This window comes from Ovis aries, chromosome 9, assembly GCF_016772045.2.
Source record: "Ovis aries strain OAR_USU_Benz2616 breed Rambouillet chromosome 9, ARS-UI_Ramb_v3.0, whole genome shotgun sequence".
NCBI lineage: Eukaryota > Metazoa > Chordata > Mammalia > Artiodactyla > Bovidae > Ovis > Ovis aries.
The window spans coordinates 45,877,557-45,897,500 of NC_056062.1; positions in this window are offsets into that span (position 1 = coordinate 45,877,557).

Sequence of the window (19,944 nt, forward strand, 5' to 3'; positions counted from 1 at the left end):
AAGATATCATAACAATAAAAACAAATAATTAGAAAATAAAACAATTGTATGAGTTGGTAATTAGAGGTCTTCTTACCAATAAAGTGTTCTATCCTTTGATCTTAATTTTTTTATCAAAGGTCAATTGCATGTATCATGTGATTTTAAAAAACTGAACACCATTAGGTTATGGTCCATTAAAGGGACTGCATCAAACTAATTGTTTTTTTTTTTTAAGTATGAAGGCTTACTGTTTTGATTTTTTATTATAAAATAATAGAAACAGGATAAAATTTTAAAACTATAGGGAGTTATTTTTTCTGTTTCTAAAATTCCACTTCTCAAAGATAAGGACTGCTATCTTTCGTTTTTATCCTGGGAGAAAACAGGGGGAAAGATAGAAGGAAGAAAGAGATGAGAGTAGAGCCAGAGGGATGTCAGTCAGCATGAACTCTGAGCCCTGGCTCCTAATGTACCACCATTCAGACCTGTAGTGACGCTCCTGAGCCTATGTATTGACATCATACTGGCTGGGTTCTATGGACACCGGTGAATGGATTTTGTTTCTCTCAGGAACTGGAACAGGAGGTTCAAGGGTGTGAGGCATGGTTGTGAGATAAGGACAGTCAGTCATGGCACAGTTGATGTCCAGGCTATAAGGCTACGTCTTCCCCATATGTTGCAAATATCGTCCCATATTTTCATTTGATTTAGTCATTTCAATGTATTTTTAAAAGGTTTTATTGGAGTATAGTCGATTTACAATGTTGGGTTAGTTTTAGTTGTACAGCAAAGTGAATCAGTTATACATGTACATATATTCATCCTTCTTTACATTCTTTTCCCATATAGGTTACTAGAGAATATTGAGTAGGGTTCCCTGTGCTATCCCGTAGCTTCTTACTGGTTATCTATTTTAAACATAGTAGTGTGTATATGTTAATCCCAATCTCCTAATTTATCTCTTTCCCCCTTTTCCCTTTGCTAATCATACGTTTGTTTTCTACATCTGTGACTCTATCTCTGTTTTGTAATATAAGTTCATTTGTATAATTTTTTTAGAGTCAATTTATGAGATATTATATAATATTTGTCTTTTTCTGACTTACTTCATTATGATAATTTTTATTTTCATCCATGTTACTGCAAATGGCATTAATTCATTCTTTTATATGTTCTATGTATTTTTTAATATCAGTCTGTTGATTTTTCATTTGCCTTAAGTGTGACTGTTTGTGCCTTGTATCTCTTCCTTTGGAGGCCCCACAGCCATTTTAGGCCAGTTACTTCTCCCCTTGGGACCTGTGTTTCCTCAACTGTGAAATGAAGGGTTTGGATAAAATGAAAGAAAGAAAGTGAAGTCACTCAGTTGTGTCCCACTCTTTGCGACCCCATGGACTGTAGCCCACCAGGCTCCTCCATCCATGGGATTCTTCAGGCAGGAAGATTGGAGTGGGGTTCCATGTCCTTCTCCAGGGAATCTTCCTGACCCAAGGATTGAACCCAGGTCTCCCGCATTGCGGGCAGACACTTTACCCTCTGAGCCACCAGGGAAGCAAGAGATCCTCTAAATCCTCATCTCTAGAAATCTCTGATGTCTGTCATATCTCTAAATATATGTCTCATTCATAGACAGTGGAATTTTTATTTAATTTCATCAGTCTCCATAATGTCTAATACTTCAATTTATTAGGATAGACATTTACTACATTTTTACGTAATGTGATCTTTGCACAAAATGTCAGCTAAATAATAATTTGCTAAATTATTAAAGAGTCAAAGTCTTCCTATAAAGTAATAACTTTTAGAGTCTACACCTTGTAGCTGGCTCTACCAGATTCTGTTTGTCTATCCACTCATATTTTGTTTACATTACAGAAATATTACAAATTAAAATGCTCTCAGGGACAGAATAGATGATGTCATAAATATCTCATGAATTATTGTTTTATTAAAATATAGGTGACTTGATTATAGTAACACCTGAATAATTTCAGCAACAAAGCCCTATACAAAGTCATTTCTATACACATTTAATCTATTTCTCAGCAAAAGCAATATTGCTGCTTAAAATAACATAATATCATAACATAATTACCAGTGTAACCTGGATACACCTGTGCTTGGGGCCTATAAAAAGAGAAAACTGAACTAAAATTTAAGTATGCATTAAACCTTGACTATATTTTTTTCAGAATTAATGGAAATGCAAACTTCATATAGAGCCAAACCTCTGGATATGACTCTGCCAAGAAAAATAGATTTTTGCAGGGTAGAAGCAGGTGGGAAACAAATGTCTTTCTAAATCACTGAATCATAACCTATTTAATGAACATAGTAGTGAAATTCAGGTGCTTGAACCCAGCATAATATTTTACCCAGGTATAGCATTTTACACCAAGGATATGGCCTATTCTGGTCTTCCCAAGTGGATTACTGCAAAGAATCTGCCTGCAATGCAGAGGACATGGGTTTGATCCCTGTGTCAGGAAGATTTCCTGAAAAAGGAAATGGCAACCCATTCCAATATTCTTGCCTGGTAAATTCTATGGACAGAGGAGCCTGTGGGCTACAATTCAGTTCAGTTCAGTTCAGTCACTCACGTATGTCCAACTCTGCAACCCCATGGACTGCAGCACACCAGGCTTCCCTGTCCATCACCAACACCTGGAGCTTACTCAAACTCATGTCCATCGAGTCGATGATGTCATCAAACCATCTCATCCTCTGTCGTCCTCTTCTTCTCCCACCTTCAATCTTTCCCAGCATCAGGGTCTTTTCAAATGAGTCAGTTCTTTGCATCAGGTGGCCAAAGTATTAGATTTTCACCTTCAACATCAGTCCTTCCAGTGAATATTCCGGACTGGATTTCCTTTAGGATGGATTGGTTGGATCTCCTTGCAGTCCAAGGGTCTCTCAAGAGTCTTCTCCAACACCACACTTCAAAAGCATATACACAATGGAGTATTACTCAGCCATTAAAAAGAATACATTTGAATCAGTTCTAATGAGGTGGATGAAACTGGAGCCTATTATACAGAGTGAAGTAAGCCATAAAGAAAAACACCAATACAGTATACTAACACATATATATGGAATTTAGAAAGATGGTAACGATAACCCTGTATGCGAGACAGCAAAAGAGACACAGATGTATAGAACAGTCTTTTGGACTCTGTGGGAGAGGGAGAGGGTGGGATGATTTGGGAGAATGGCATTGAAACATGTATAATATCATATATGAAATGAATCACCAGTCCAGGTTCAATGCATGATACTGGATGCTTGGGGCTGGTGCACTGAGATGACCCAGAGGGATGGTACAGGGAGGGAGGAGGGAGGGGGGCTCAGCATGGGGAACACGTGTATACCTGTGGCGGATTCATGTTGACGTATGGCAAAACCAATACAATATTGTAAAGTAATTAACCTCCAATTAAAATAAATAAATTTATATTCTAAAAAAAGCATCAATTCTTCAGTGCTCAGTTTTCTTTAGAGTTCAACTCTCACATCCATATATGACTACTGGAAAAATCATAGCCTTGACTAGATGGCCTTTTGTTGGCAAAGTAATGTCTCTGCTTTTGAATATGCTCTCTAGGTGGGTCATAGCTTTTCTTCCAAGGAGCAAGCATCTTTTAATTTCATGGCTGCAGTCACCATCTGCAGTGATTTTGGAGCCCCCCAAAATAAAGTCTGACACTGTTCCTACTGTTCCTTCATCTATTTACCATGAAGTGATGGGACTGGATGCCAGGATCTTAGTTTTCTGAATGTTGAGTTTTAAGCCAACTTTTTCCCTCTCCTTTTTGACTTTCATCAAAAGGCTCTTTCTATTTCTTGAAGTGAAAGTGTTACTCATTTGTGTCCACCTTTTGTGACCAGCGCACCAGGCTCCTCTGTCCATGGAATTCTCCAGGCCAGAATGCTGGAGTGGGTAGCCTTTTCCTTCTCCAGGATATCTTCCCAATCCAGGGATCAAACCCAGGGCTCCTGCATTGCAGGCAGATTCTTTACTGTCTGAGCTTAAAATATCTGAGCTTTCCAAAATATCCCCTCATATACCATAAATAATCACCATTAATATGTTGGTTGATGAGCATTCTTCCTAAGCTATTGTCTACATATCCTTTCATCCATTTACACGTACATAAACACACATACCGTTCAACTTCAGCTTCTTCAGCGTTACTGGTTGGGGCATAGACTTGGATTACTGTGATATTGAATGGTTTGCCTTGGAAAGGAACAGAGATCATTCTGTTTTTGAGATTGTATCCAAGTACTGCGTTTCGGACTCTTTTGTTGACCATGATGGCTACTCCATTTCTTCTGAGGGATTCCTGCCCGCAGTAGTAGATGTAATGGTCATCTGAGTTAAATTCCAGTCCATTTTAGTTCGCTGATTCCTAGAATGTCAACGTTCACTGTTGCCATCTCCTGTTTGACCACTTCCAATTTGCCTTGATTCATGGACCTGACATTCCAGGTTCCTATGCAATATTGCTCTTTACAGCATCAGACCTTGCTTCTATCACCGGTCACATCCACAGCTGGGTATTGTTTTTGCTTTGGCTCCATCCCTTCATTCTTTCTGGAGTTATTTCTCCACTGATCTCCGGTAGCATATTGGGCACCTATTGTCCTGGGGAGTTACTTTTTCAGTATCCTATCATTTTGCCTTTTCCTACTGTTCATGGGGTTCTCAAGGCAAGAATACTGAAGTGGTTTGCCATTCCCTTCTCCAGTGGACCAGATTCTGTCAGGCCTCTCCACCATGACCCGTCCATCTTGGGTTGCCCCGCAGGCATGGCTTAGTTTCATTGAGTTAGACTAGGCTGTGGTCCTAGTTTGATTAGATTAACTAGTTTTCTGTGATTATGGTTTCAGTGTGTCTGCCCTCTGATGCCCTCCTGCAACACCTACCATCTTACTTGGGTTTCTCTTACCTTAGGCGTGGGGTATCTCTTCATGGTTGCTCCAGCAAAGCGCAGCCTCTGCTCCTTACCTTGGGCGAGGGGTATCTCCTCACCACTACCCTTCTTAACCTACAACGTGGAATAGCTCCTCTAAGCCCTCCTGATTTTGGCCCACCGAAATCAGATTGATTATATTCTTTGCAGCCAAAGATGGAGAAGCTCGTCAACAAAAACAAGACCAGGAGCTGACTGTGGCTCAGATCATGAACTCTTTATTTCCAAATTCAGACTTAAATTGAAGAAAGTAGGGAAAATCACTAGACAATTCAGGTATGACCTAAATAAAATCCCTTATGATTATACAGTGTAAGTGAGAAATAGATTTAAGGGCCTAGATCTGATAGATATATTGCCTGATGAACTATGGAATGAGGTTGGTGACATTGTACAGGAGACAGGGATCAAGACCATCCCCATGGAAAAGAAATGCAAAAAAGCAAAATGGCTGTCTGGGGAGGCCTTACAAATAGCTGTGAAAAGAAGAGAAGCGAAAAGGCAAGGAGAAAGGAAAGATATGAGCATCTGAATGCAGAGTTCCAAAGAATAACAAGGAGAGATAAGAAAGCCTTCTTCAGTGATCAATGCAAAGAAATAGAGGAAAAGAACAGAATGGGAAAGACTAGAGATCTCTTCAAGAAAATTAGAGATACCAAGTGAACATTTCATGCAAAGATGGGCTCGATAAAGGACAGAAATGGTATGGACCTAACAGAAGCAGAAGATATTAAGAAGAGGTGGCAAGAATACACAGAAGAACAGTACAAAAAAGATCTTCACGACCCAGATAATCACGATAGTGTGATCACTCATCTAGAGCCAGACATCTTGGAATGTGAAGTCAAGTGGGCCTTAGAAAGCATCACTACGAACAAAGCTAGTGGAGGTGATGGCATTCCAGTTGAGCTGTTTCAAATACTAAATGATGATGCTGTGAAAGTGCTGCACTCAATATGCCAGCAAATGTGGAAAACTCAGCAGTGGCCACAGGACTGGAAAAGGTCAGTTTTCATTCCAATCCCAAAGAAAGGCAATGCCAAAGAATGCTCAAACTATGGCACAGTTGCACTCATCTCACACGCTAGTAAAGTAATTCTCAAAATTCTCCAAGCCAGGCTTCAGCAATACGTGAACCATGAACTCCCAGATATTCAAGCTGGTTTTAGAAAAGGCAGAGGAACCAGAGATCAAATTGCCAACATCTGCTGGATCATGGAAAAAGCAAGAGAGTTCCAGAAAAACATCTATTTCTGCTTTATTGACTATGCCAAAGCCTTTGACTGTGTGGATCACAAGAAACTGTGGAAAATTCTGAAAGAGATGGGAATACCAGACCATCTGACCTGCTTCTTGAGAAATCTGTATGCAGGTCAGGAAGCAACAGTTAGAACTGGACATGGAACAACAGACTGGTTCCAAATAGGAAAAGGAGTACATCAAGGCTGTATATTGTCACCCTGCTTATTTAACTTATATACAGAGTACATCATGAGACACGCTGGACTGGAAGAAGCACAAGCTGGAATCAAGATTGCTGGGAGAAACATCAATAACCTCAGATATGCAGATGACACCACCCTTACAGCAGAAAGTGAAGAGGAACTAAAAAGCCTCTTGATGAAAGTGAAAGAGGAGAGTGAAAAAGTTGGCTGAAAGCTCAACATTCAGAAAATGAAGATCATGGCATCTGGTCCCATTACTTCATTGGAAATAGATGGGGAAACAGTGGAAACAGTGTCAGACTTTATTTTTTGGGCTCCAAAATCACTGCAGATGGTGATTTCAGCCATGAAATTAAAAGACGCTTACTCCTTGGAAGAAAAGTTATGACCAACTTAGATAGCATATTCAAAAGCAGAGACATTACTTTGCCGACTAAGGTCCATCTAGTCAAGGCTATGGTTTTTCCAGTGGTCATGTATGGATGTGAGAGTTGGTCTGTGAAGAAAGCTGAGTGTCGAAGAATTGATGCTTTTGAACTGTGGTGTTGGAGAAGACTCTTGAGAGTCCCTTGGACTGCAAGGAGATCCAACCAGTCCATTCTGAAGAAGATCAGCCCTGGGATTTCTTTGGAAGGAATGATGCTGAAGCTGAAACTCCAGTACTTTGGCCACCTCATGCAAAGAGTTGACTCATTGGAAAAGACTCTGATGCTGGGAGGGATTGGAGGCAGGAGGTGAAGGGGACGACAGAGGATGAGATGGCTGGATGGCATCACTGACTTGATGGAAGTGGATCTGAGTGAACTCCGGGAGTTGGTGATGGACAGGGAGGCCTGGCGTGCTGCAATTCATGGGCTCGCAAAGGGTCGGAACGACTGAGGAACTGAACTGAACTGAACTGAACTGAAACACACATACAGAGTTAATTAAGGTTATAATAGAAAAGAAGATGATATTCAAAATTGTATCTCAAAAAGTATACTTTTATGAATACTATTTTAAATGCCACCTTTCTGACTGCATAGTTTAATATCTCCAATGTAACTTAGGAATTCTTTTTTTTAATCCCTGTTTTTAGTAGGAATGGGTCCAGTGTTTCCCATTTATGTAAAATGCTAGCTTGGGAGTGGAAGTACATGTTTATAAAGTCAAGGAAGGAATATTATTGAATGCTTTCTCACTATTTAAATGTTTGATGTGTGATTTTTCTTCATAGAACTATTAATGTGGTGATCAAACTAGTGAATTTCCTAATATTGAACCATACATACAGTCTTACAAGCATCTCTTTTTAAAATACACAGTTGGATTCTGTTTGCTAATTTTTATCTTATAATTTTTGCTTTGCTATTCATAATATTAGCATATAGTTGTTCATTTTGTGCACTTTTAATCCAATTTAACACCAACTAATAGGATCTTATTGGTTTAAATGGAAAATTACCTAATATGTGAAAATAAATGAAAAAATGGCCAATAACACTGATATTTAATACTGGCATACATGGAAGAGTGAATTGAGAATATTTTTCCTAGATTAATTCAAAAATAAGATATTCATCTATCAAAAATAATGTGTAAATTCTTTCATCAAAACGCACCCTTACTGAGAAAACTTTCCATTGAATATTATTTATTTCATGTAAACATCAAACTTTTGCCTATGACATATTTTATATTCATAAGCTATTAAATCAAATTGTGTCCTTGGTTATTTAATGTAAAAAAATGCTATGTCTAGTAAAGCTCTAACTACATTCACAGGCCACAGAATTAGTAAAACAATGAAAACAATTAAATGCTTTATGATTCTCCTTGTTACTCCTGAAGCTCAACATAAAACCTGAGTTCTCATTTTACTTGGCTCTAATATTAACATTATCATTGTATTGAATTCCATTGTGTGTTGCAAAGCTGAACCTCAAGATGTAGGATTATATGGCCATAAATTAGAATTATTTGACATGTGTCAATAAAATAACATGGCCAAGTACTAAAACACTTTGGCTTCATGTCAAGTCTGAGGTCAGGATTTGAAAGAATGACATACTCCTTTTTTTCTTGCCTGCTTATTGCTGTGGCCCTGAGGCTCTAGTAACCAGATGTCTGGCACTTCACGTTTAAAGGCTTCACAGTTTTAACAGATAAAGATCCATTTTTTTCCTTTAACTCAAAGTCCCATTGTTTTCATTAAACTATATACTTCTTTTTATTAATCTGACTTTTTTCTTTTTCCATAGTCTATCTTAACAATGAAAAATAATAAAATTGTAACATATTGTATATTTGAATTACCTTTTTAAACTAAAGATTTAAAAAATAAATGTTTAATTTTGCCTTAAGCTGCTTAGATCGTGTTGTGTAAATCTTAGATACTGTTTGAAACTTAATTTTCCCATGTAGTATCAGTAATTTGATGGCAAATTACTTATCTTTTTTACTTCTGAATCTCCAGCCCCCTATACACTTAAGGAGTGTGCAATAAATATGCCAAAAGAATACATAGATAGATGAATCTGGAATTAACATCATTTCAAACCAAGCCTGTCTTGAGAGTTCCTCCACATTGTGATTTAAACGCAAAACAAAACCCCCCAAAATTGGCCTGCACTAGTTTGTTGAAAGATTGTTGGCTAAATCTCTATAGGGGAATTTACAGTTGGACCTACTGTCATAGCTAAATAGAACTGAATCTCACAGGTACTCAGCTGTACCTTTAATAGTATGTATTGGAAGATGAAGATCCAAAATGTACCTTTAGGGACCTTAGCAACTTCATCGTTAAGTTCCCTTTATTAAATTTTAAAATTAAATTTTATTGTGGTTATTATGACCAACCATCTGGGTTTTATCTGAGCAACTCAAAGACCATAAGGGCTCTGTTGCATCTATGATAATCTCTATTTCAGAAAAAAACAATGTCCTTTATAAAATATAGGAAGAAGCTAAAAATACTATCTAATGGGCAGTTGGATCCCAGAACTGTACTATAAAAACGCAGTCAATAAACAGAGGCCATAAAAGGTTCAGGGCTTCTTAGAGACTTGACTGATTTCAGGTCAGGCACAGGGATACACAGGTGAACCTGGGGCATTGAGTTGCACCAGATATCAAGAAATCTATTATTAAAGGTACTGAAGCGTATATCAAAAGGGCTCAGGAATCAAGTTGAAAAGACTCCCACTGGTCAAAGATGGGATCATTTAAGCATTCATAATGGGAAGTACCGTGTATTGAAATACTTCAGTTCAGTTCAGTCACTCAGTCGTGTCCGACTCTTTACGAGCCCATGAATCACAGCACACCAGGCCTCTCTGTCCATCACCAACTCCCAGAGTTCACTCAGACTCATGTCCATCGAGTCAGTGATGCCATCCAGCCATCTCATCCTCTGTCGTCCCCTTCTGCTCCTGCCCCAAATCCCTCCCAACATCAGAGTCTTTTCCAATGAGTCAACTCTTCGCATGAGGTGGCCAAAGTACTGGAGTTTCAGCTTCAGCATCAATCCTTCCAAAGAAATCCCAGGGCTGATCTTCTTCAGAATGGACTGGTTGGATCTCCTTGCAGTCCAAGGGACTCTCAAGAGTCTTCTCCAACACCACAGTTCAAAAGCATCAATTCTTCGACACTCAGCTTTCTTCACAGACCAACTCTCACATCCATACATGACCACTGGAAAACCATAGCCTTGACTAGATGGACCTTAGTCGGCAAAGTAATGTCTCTGCTTTTGAATATGCTATCTAAGTTGGTCATAACTTTTCTTCCAAGGAGTAAGCATCTTTTAATTTCATGGCTGCAGTCACCATCTGCAGTGATTTTGGAGCCCCCCAAAATAAGATCTAACACTGTTTCCCCATCTATTTCCCATGAAGTGATGGGATCAGATGCCATAATCTTCATTTTCTGAATGTTGAGCTTTAGGCCAACTTTTTCACTCTCCTCTTTCACTTTCATCAAGAGGCTTTCTAGTTCCTCTTCACTTTCTGCCATAAGGGTGGTGTCATCCACATATCTGAGGTTATTGATCTTTGTCTTGGCAATCTTGATTCCAGCTTGTGCTTCTTCCAGCCCAGCGTTTCTCATGATGTATTCTACATAGAAGTTAAATAATATGTTTAAAATCGTGACATATCATACACGCACACACATACATATCCATCATTACCTTCACTGATTCCCTTCAGAAGATAGTGAATAAACCACCTCAGTATTTTGAAAACTGGTAATGAAGAAAAAGATTTATCTTGCCTTTTCTATATAAACTGTATCTCAAAGTAACCCAGGAGTGGATAAAAAGAAACTTCTCAATATAGGAACTTCCCAGCTAATAAATGAAGGAAGAATGAGAGAATTAGACTATTTTCTTTTTCCATCACCTATGAACTAATAAATCTAAGGAATAATTACTAAATGGCAGATAACACCAAAAAAGATGAGATAGCAAGACATTCAAGCCTGCTTGTGAAAATATACAACATTATCTAAGAAGCTGTCTTGCAAAATATTAATTCTGAATCTGATCAAGAAACTAAATGGACTATCAGTCTATAGAAAAAATATATATAGACCGGAAACAAAAGAGCATCTTAACTGACATTCTGGGGATGCAGTGAACAGCACCCAGACAATGGTGCTTCTCAAAGTGTGGTACCCAGAAGCCCAAAAGGTTTGGGAACTGTTTGTTACTTGTCCATGATGAGATAAGGAGCTTGTGTCAGAATGTTAGCCAATTACACACTAAGCACACTCTGTTGTTCAGCTGATGGAAGCTGTGTTTAATTGTCATTCTGGAGCCATCTCCTTATCTTATGTAGACCAGTACATTGACTAGCACAGCACTACATCACCTTTCGAAATTTGTGTTAAATAGAGGAAATGAAAAAGATTAAAAGAGATTTCAGGGACTTCCCTGGTGGTCCAGTGGTTAAGAATTTGCTTTCCAATGCAGAGGACCAGGGTTTGATCCCTGATGCTGTGGAGTAACTAAGCTCATGCACCACAACTACTGAGCCCATGCGCTCCAGAACCTGCTCACCACAACTAGAGAGTATGTGCACTGCAGCAAAAGAGCCTGCATGATGCCACAAAGACCTGGATGCTGCAACTAAGACCCAAGGCAGCCAGACAAATGAATAGTAAAAAAAGATTTTATAGAAATATCAACTAATTATAATACTTTGTCATTAAGTGTAGTTTAAAGGCTGATTTTAAAAAAAATCAACTCTAATGAAAAGGTGTAAGAAAATTTGGGCATTGAATATTTAATAATATTAATGAATTGTCAGATTTGTAGAAAAGGTAAGGGTATTGTGGCTGTATTTAATGTTCAGAGACACATTTTGGAATATTATGTTTAAAATGTCAGTTCATTATGTCTAGGCTCCGCTTCAAAATAATATAGAAGGATGTGGAAAGTGGGTAAGAGGTGTGAAAGTAACACCTCTTAGGATTAGACATATGTTAAAGTTAAGTTGGAGGATAGAAGCATGTACTTTCATTACATTATTTTCTCTACTTTTGTATATGTTAAGAAATTCCAAAATAAAAGGTTAAAAGCTAAAACAAAAATAAAAACTAACACATGAATTTCTCCAATATAAAAATAAGTAGATAACAAAGCTAGAATTCATGGAGAGTGAGAACTAGAATTAGGACCAGAATAATGCTGTGTGTGTGTATCATTCAGTCATGTCCAGCTCTGCGATCTTTTGGACTATAGCTTGTCAGGCTTCTTTGTCCATGCAATTTTTCAGGCAAGAATACTGAAATGGGTTGCATTTCCTCCTCCAGGGTATCTTCACAACCCAGGGGTCGAACCTGTGTCTCCTACATTGTGGGTGGATTCTTTACCCCGCTAAGCCATCAGAGAAGTCCTAAAGTGATAGTGAGCTTCCCTGGTGGCTCATGTGGCAAAGACTCCACTACCCAGATTCAATCCCTGGGTCAGGAAGATCCCCTGGAGAAGGAAATGGCAACTTGCTCCAGTATTCTTTCCTGTAGAATTCCATGGACAGAGGAGCCTGGCAGTCCATTAGGTTTCAAAGAGTCAGACACAACTGAGCAACTAGCACTTTCACTTTCAAACCGAGTAGTTTATAAATAGGCAGGAATATTTTGTATGCACACCTTATGCTGGATGCATACTTACAGCTTTCTTTACCCCAAAGTTTGTTTTGCTAACATTGAAATTCAGCTGTTGTATTAGGACATATGCAAAATTTTCCTATAAACCACAGTTGTGAGTTGAACTGTGTCCCTCAGAAACATGATAAAGTCCTTTCCTGGTTCCTATAAATGTGGCCATATTTGGAAAAAGTCTTTGAAAATGTATTCAGATGACCATCAGGCAATTAGGATGGGCTGTAATCCAAAACTGTTGGTGTTCTAATAAGAAGGGGAAATTTGGATACAGGGAAACAGGCAGGATATCACACGAAGAAAGAGGCAGAGATTGGAGTGATGTTTCCACAAGCCAAGGAATATCAGGTGCCAGGAGAGGCAAGGAACAGATTCATCAAGAGACATAGAACAGATTCCTCCTTCCAGCCTCAGAAGGGACCAACCTGTTTGATGCCTTAATTTCAGATTTCTACCCCCACCCCCACCCCGAGCCTGTGAGATCATGTTTCCATTGTTTGAAGCCACCTAACTTATAGACCTTTGTTACAGCCAACCTGAGATACTAGTATACTTACTGAGCTTAATAAGATTAGTGTCTGCCTATCTATCTGTATGCTGGAGGGAGGGAGGTAGAAAGAGGGTGGTTCATTGTTTTAACATGACCCTTTTTATAAAAAATCCTGTTGTCACAGTTGACTGAGTTATTGACTTTTTAATTTTCCAAATGGCAGTTTTGTGTTTCCCTTTTAACCACAAATCTTAAGAATAGAGAATTACAGCACTTATCATGAAGCAGGAAGGAAAAAAATCCCAAACCTTAACTAAGCAAATGAGCATGTTTCCTGCAAAATAAATAATGACTGTTACAAAGAACCCACCAAAACAACTGGTCATTTTGGATGAAAACCAGGTTACTTGGTGAACTTTTAAAAAATGTGATCAAGTAATTATGTGGGTATTTTCTGTTTTCCAGTTGCATATTCTACTGAATATTTCTAACTGGCCAACTTTTGAAAAACACTATAATGAAATTTGATTTTGTGTGTGCATGCAGATCCATGGAACAGGAGACATTTCTAAAAGCTATGCTCCTTACTACAATTGTTAAGATAAAGAAAGACAAAGAGGAGAAAGTGAGAAAGGGCTTCCCCACTCCAAAAGGAAAAACTAAAATAGTTTAGAATGGGTGGCAAACAGATAACTTTTTCTCTGCTTGGACTCATATACCATGAATACTGGCTTGCTGTTTGGGGAGTAGATTTGATGTCTTACAAAGACTGCAGTACACTCTCCTTTGACTGAGGAATTACTTCTGTGAGCCACCTAGACCTAAATAAAACAGAGCTTCTTCCTTTACAAAATGATAGTATTCATACAAGAAAAAAGAGCATGAAGCCATCAGTCCAGAGGAATTGAAGACTTGAGTTTTCCTAGAAAAGAATGCCAAGCAGTTAAACTCAACCCCCAATAAGTTTATCTGCTGTTCAGTCTTAAGTTCTGTTGGCAGTTCTTAACACTTGGCACCATTCGAAGTTTCATCAGTGGTGACACAACTCATTGTTACCCTCTCAACACCTTCTTCTGAGTGCAACATACCGTACTTCCCTGCCGTCTTCTATCTAGCAGCGACTGCCATGCTCCTTAGAAAGCCTTCCAAGTTCTTCAGGGCTGCACCAGGGAAGTGTAACTGGGAATGGGAAAACATGACCACCCCCTAAATGTTCCCAAGCTCTTTAATGCCAGAGCCTGATGTGTAACCCAACAATGTTCTGAAACATCCTATGGCGATGGAGTATCCACAATCACTCATTCAAGGGCAGGAGGGAATGAGGGTGTGGAGTGAAGAGTGTGTATATTTAAGGAAACATGAAACATGTGGATTGAAATATGCTATTTCTTTTCCCATTTTAAAATTATCTATCCATTTACTTTTGGCTGAAAGGCCTTTCTCTAGTAGCGTGAGTGGGGCCACTTTCTAGTTAGGGTGTGTGGATTCTCATTGCAGTGGCTTCCCTTGAGAATGGGCTCTAGCACACTTGGCCTTCAATTGTTGTGACACATGGACTTAGTAGTTGCAGTTCCCAGGCTCTAGAGCATGTGTGTATGCATGTCTATGCACATGTGTGATTAGTCAGGACAATCCCCATGGACTGTAACCCACCAGGCTTCTCTGTCCATGGGATCTCCCAAGAAATAGTAGTGCTGGATGGAGTCAGTTGCCATTTCCTTCTCCAGGAGATCGTTGGGACCCAGGGATCGAACTTGGGTCTCTTACATCTCCTGCATTGGCAGGCAGATTCTTTACCACTGAGTCACCTGGTAAGCCCTTATTTCTTAAATAAATAGAAAATATTTCAGCTCAAACACTTTCCAAAAGAAGATCAAGGATAATAAAACTTGACCAAAAATATGATACATGTGTTCATCTTCAGTTTCATGTTTTTTTCAAGTTAGTGTTGGAAAAGAGATGAGATGGAATAAGAAGGAAAGGAAAGGAATCAAGTGACCCCAAAAAACAAAAGCTAGTGAAGAGAAAGAAATCAAAAGAGGATACGGACAAAGGGAGAAATGGAGAACAAAGGAGGAAAGAACCAGCTCAGTACATTTTGAGGTGAGTGTTAGTTGATTTATTTGGGTTTCAGAGAGTTAACTGATCTTCTGCAATATTAATTAACTGATTCGTCATTGCCCACAATTTTTACTTCTTAACCTTTAACTTGAGGTTCTCAGTACTGAGTACACACTGTAACCACATGGAATTAAAAAAAAAAAAATACCCATGTCTGGATCTCACCCCAGAGATTCTTTTTTATTTGATCTGGGTACACCCTGCAATTGTGGTTTTTAAAAGCTTCCCCAGATGAATCTAATGTGTAGCCAAGGTTGAAGTTACTGCCTCAAAGCTCCCAAGACTGACAAAACCAGAGTACCCTCTTCCAAAATAAGGAAGGAATCATACCCCCCCAAAACTGTGAGATCCACTCCTGTTTCAGATCAGTAATTCTCAAAACAAGATATGCAGAAATGTCCTTTTGGAACTTTTTATGAATATTGATTTCTAACCTCCACATCAGTGATTCTGAGTCAGTAGGTTTTGAGGTTTTGCCTAAACATTTGTGTTTAGAAAAAACCTTCACGGGTAACTTTGAGTAAAACAAGTATATAAAATCACTGAATTAAATATGTAAACTTCAGTCCAAGGGTAACTTTGAGAAAAATAAGTATATAAAGTCACTGAATTAAATATGTAAACTTAGACGTTGAGAGTCAGGAAAGTATCAGCAAAAGAGACGATCTTTATCAGACATGTAAGTTTGCTAAGGCTGCCATGATAAAGTACTACAACTTAGACAGCAGAGACTTCTTTTATTTATTTATTTATTTTTACTTTATTTTACTTTACAATACTGTATTGGTTTTGCCATACATTGACTTGAATCCACCACGGGTGTACATGCATTCCCAAACATGAACCCCCCTCCCACCTCCTTCCCAATAACATCATCTGGGTCATCACCGTGCACCAGCCCCAAGTATGCTGTATCCTGCGTCGGACACAGTTCTGGAGGCTAGAAGTCCAAAAGCACAGTGTCAGCCTGACTGGTTCCTTCTGAGGCTGGTGAGGGGCAATTTGTCCCGTGCCTCTCTCTTAGCTTTTGGAGGTTTGCTGGCAGCTTTTGGCATTCCTTGGCCTGTAGATGCTGCCTTTCTCTTCTCATGGAGTTCTCCTTCTTTGTCCAAATTTCTTCTTTTTCTAACAACACCAGCTATATTGGATTAGGGCCCCTCTCAATGATCTCATTTCAATTAATTAATCCCGTAAAATCTCTATCTGTAAATAAGGTCATATTCTGAGCTACTGAAAATTAGGATTTCAATATGAATTTTTAGAGGATACAATTCCACTGGCAACAGCCAATGTCTGTTTGTTTCTCCAAAAATCCATTGTCGTTAGTAATATCTGCATGATCAATTCTCACGGAATTGAATTCAATAAAATATAAGTAATGTAAATTACCCTGAACCTAACATAAATCTTATTTATAGTCTTAAAAACTTTAGAAATTAGATTCTGTGGTTCATCCATTGACCATTCTGGCCAGATAAACTTGCATCTAAGACATTTTACAATGACTTCTCTGAATCCATGAGGGCTTGATAACACTCTAAGTTTTAAGAAGGCACTGGCTTACAGACATTTTAAAACTAAGATGATGGTGAGGGAACAATGTCATCTTATATTAAAAATATCAAGACTTTCCCTAATAAAAAATGTCTATGAATTCTTGTCCAGGCTTGAAACAAATTTTGTAGAAAAATCTGTCATTCTGAGGGTAACAGATATTCATTTTGATTCTTCTGTTATCAAGCTCATTTAGGTTTATATTTCTTTATTTTCTCTCTCTCTCTCTCTTTTTTTTTTTTTTTTTTGACAGCTTAGTAGCAACTCCTTGGGCATATGTGGTCATCTGAAATAGTCTGATTTGATCTCAATATTCAGCAAACCACCTAAGAGTCTAAACTGATCCTTTTAAAGTAACAGAGAACATTCTTTTTTTCATGCTACTATTTCTGATTAGACTTTTTACTTTTTGTAAAAGAAATTGAGAATGTGTCAGCTGGCCTAACTAGCATAAGTCTGAACAAAGTTTTTCAGAACTGTTTCAGCATACCAATGTTTCATGAGTTTTCAGGGGAAAATTGGAAAATAACATCACCTTACCAGCACAGAGGAGGACCTAGTTCTAACATGTTCAAATGTAGACAAATCAATTAAATCTGAGAATTCCATAAATGAAGAAACACTGGAAATGCTTCTATTTTATCCTGGCTCTGGGAGAGAAGAGCTAAGGGAGAAATAACAGATAAAATTTGGGTAAGAACTTGTTTCACCAAGAACTGTCATCATCTGCTCATGTGGGAAAAGCTGTTAGAGCAAAAGGCCTTAGAAAAGAAAAAATGAAGAGACAAGTCAAGACACTAAACAGTGGATTTGGGTTTGTTCTGTTTCTTTTCTACAATTTCTCTTTGGGGACTTTGCTTTAAGGTAGATCTCTGTGTTAAGTATTTTGCCTCCCTGAAGTGATTCCGTATTTTGTAAGATAGGGACAAGGAGGGTGTGTGTGTGTGTGTGTGTTTGTGTGTGTGTGTGTTGGATTGTGTGAATATTGCCTTTCTCTGATTTACAAAAGCAGCATAGCGTATATGCACATACTTTCCACCTAGGGAGGAACGAATCCAGAATTGAGGGGCCATTTTGGCTGAGAACCTCAGTGGGGATGTGGAAAGCAAACAGAATAAGGTTAGTTGGAGGTTAAGCTGCGTTGTATTGATGTAGTAATGTTGTCTTTAGAACAAATTAGCTCCCTGGGACTCAGTGACACAGTGGAGTATTAAACCCTTCTTTACAAAAAGAACATGTGCAGGTCTTTTCTAGCTTGAAAAATGCCAGTGAAAAATTACACAAAGATCAAGCCTGAAAAATGTTTACTTTGCAGAAAATCATTTAAAAATGGAATCTCAATGTTGTTGGCAGCTCCGTTTTTTAAAGGGGCTATTTATTCTAGAGTCCTGCCACACATGGTTTATGGCCCTTTATAGGGTGTATTGAGACTGCATGAACTTGAGCACCTTGGGGAATGAATGTTTGTTTTTTATTTTTTTAAAAGTGGTTGGACTGAAATTCAGTATGAATCATATAAGAGAGATTTAGAAGCATGTGAAGATAAATGTTTCCCATGTGACACCAAACAGCACATCTGGAAGGTGATCTTATGTAAATAAATACCTGAAAAGACCATAGTTTTAACAGATAACAATAAAGAATAGGCTTGCATTTTCCCTTTAATTTGAGAAGAAACTGTGGTTTTACTATTAAAAAAAGGAGAAGAAATGTCTCATGCAAATTTCTAGAAGCTCCATTAGCGTAGAAATAGTCCTACAATTTATACTTTCACTCAGTTCACTGACTCATTTTCTCAACAAACATTACCAAGTATCTATCTGTTATAGCTGCTACTCCGCTACACTCTATAGATATAAAAATGAGTAAGACACACAACTTGTCATAAAGTATTTCTTTTGTTAGTCATCAATAAGCTTTTCTTAAACATGTGACTTTTATACACATAACTGATTATACATATTAAGACCCTAGTATAACATAAAGAATTATTTCCAACTCCTATCTAATCTCATGAAGAATTTCTCTTTTGCATTATTTTTAAAATTTTACTTGCTTTCTCCCGGTTGCCAGGAGCATTTCAACATCACTTGGTAACCCTTAAAATGTAGTTTTACTCCTGTTAGAAATAGGAAAAATTCATCAAGTGAAATATAGTTTCAAGTTGAAACCAAAGAATCTTCCAGTTTTATTCCCTCTTAATTAAAAATTTTTTTCTTTTAAAGATCATTTTTAAAGCAGTCTTAGTTCACAAAAAATTTGAGAACAGGATTGATTGCTCATATACCCACTGCTCCACACATACACAGCCTCCCCCATTGTCAACATCACTCACCGGAACAGTAATTTGTGACCAAGGATGAACCTATATGGACACATCATAATCAACCTAAGTCAATAGTTCGCCTTAAAGTTCACTCATGGTATTAAACATTCCATGTTTGCTTTTTTGTGTTAGTTCCTCAGTCATGTCTGACTCTTTTGACACCACGGGCTCAAGCCCACCAGGCTCCTTTGTCCACGGAATTCTCCAGGTAAGAATGCTGGAATGGGTTGTCATTTCCTTCTCCAGGGGATCTTCTGGAACCAGGTCTTAAACAAACATATAATGATATATTTCCATCTTTATAAAATGGTGCAGAGTTTTTTCACTGCCCCCAAGACCACTTCTATTCATTTTTCATTTTTCCCTGCAATTCTGCTCTTGGCAAACACTAATCTTTTTTTTTTTTAATTTGTGCAACATCTTATTTCATTTTTTGTGTTTGTATTTATATTTTTATTGGAGTCTAATTGTTTTGCAATGTTGTGTTAATTTTTGGCTGTATAACAAAGTTAATCAATTATATGTAAATATATATCCCCTTCCTCTTGAGCTTCCCTCCTTCCCACTCCCCAATCTCACCCACCCTAGGTCATCACAGAGCACTGAACTGAGCTCCCGGTGTTATTTAGTGACTTCCCACTAACTATCTATTTTACACATGATAGTTGATATATATCACTGCTATTCTCTCAATTTATCCCACCCTCTCCTTCCCGCACTGTGTTCACAAGTCCGTTCTCTATGTCTGCTTCTCTATTCCTGCCCTCAAAATAGGTTCATCAGTTCCATTTTTCTAGATTCCATGTATATGTGTTAATATACTGTATTCTCTCTCTGACTGACTTCACTCATATGATAGACTTAAGGTCCATCCGCAACTTTTCATTGTCTCTATATATCAAAGGAAAGGGA